The 666-nt window shown below is 39.3% G+C and overlaps 1 protein-coding gene across 1 annotated transcript in view; it reads right to left on the bottom strand.

Moving 5' to 3' along the window:
* LOC107597049 (chromodomain-helicase-DNA-binding protein 3-like) overlaps positions 1–666 on the bottom strand; it is a 54,214-nt gene that overhangs the window by 5,728 nt on the left and 47,820 nt on the right. The gene's annotated exons all lie outside the window — the stretch shown is intronic.

The raw sequence follows: 666 nt of genomic DNA, 5'->3' as shown, positions 1-666 counted from the left end.
ATTATTATCCTTATGATATTATATATGCATTTTATGTTACTTTTTTATTCCATTATAGATTAGTGAGATAAATGTAATGTAATGTAGGCCTGGGCGATAAAACGGTATCGATATTTATCGATCGGTACACCTTCTTAGATAACGATAGAAACATTTTTTCGATATAGCGCACGATATAGGCAGGTGCTATGAGTGACGCACACAGCACACACAAACACGAACACGTGCTGAAATGAGTGCTGAGCCTGCCTGTGATGAGGAGATTGTAAATAAAGAATGAATATTAGTCGAATGTAAAATAAACATTTGCATTTGAATGTTAGGTGTACATCAGGGAGTGTCATCAGTGGCGCGTGAGATGCGGTGATGAAGTAAGTGACGTTGCATCCCACGAGACGCGCCGCTGCCGCTACAGAAACCAAGCCATTCACACATGCATATTCAGTGCATTTTTTAAACGGACAAATATGACTGCTGCACTCGCGTCTCACACAAGAGATGTATAGAAAGCCACGCAAAGTTAAAATAGTTTAAACCTTTAGAAAACGTCACAAATTTGTGGAGGTTTATTCCTTTTCACTGCGTCTCACATGTTTTAAAGACAATCTGCGTGATGGGCGATTCGGCTCTTTGGATTAAGCAGTGCATAAATACATGATGCTGTTT

Source organism: Sinocyclocheilus grahami, unplaced genomic scaffold, assembly GCF_001515645.1.
Source record: "Sinocyclocheilus grahami isolate Dianchi unplaced genomic scaffold, SAMN03320097.WGS_v1.1 scaffold227.1, whole genome shotgun sequence".
Lineage (NCBI taxonomy): Eukaryota > Metazoa > Chordata > Actinopteri > Cypriniformes > Cyprinidae > Sinocyclocheilus > Sinocyclocheilus grahami.
Note: the sequence above shows the minus strand (reverse complement) of the source record. Positions and strands in the feature narration are given on the sequence as shown.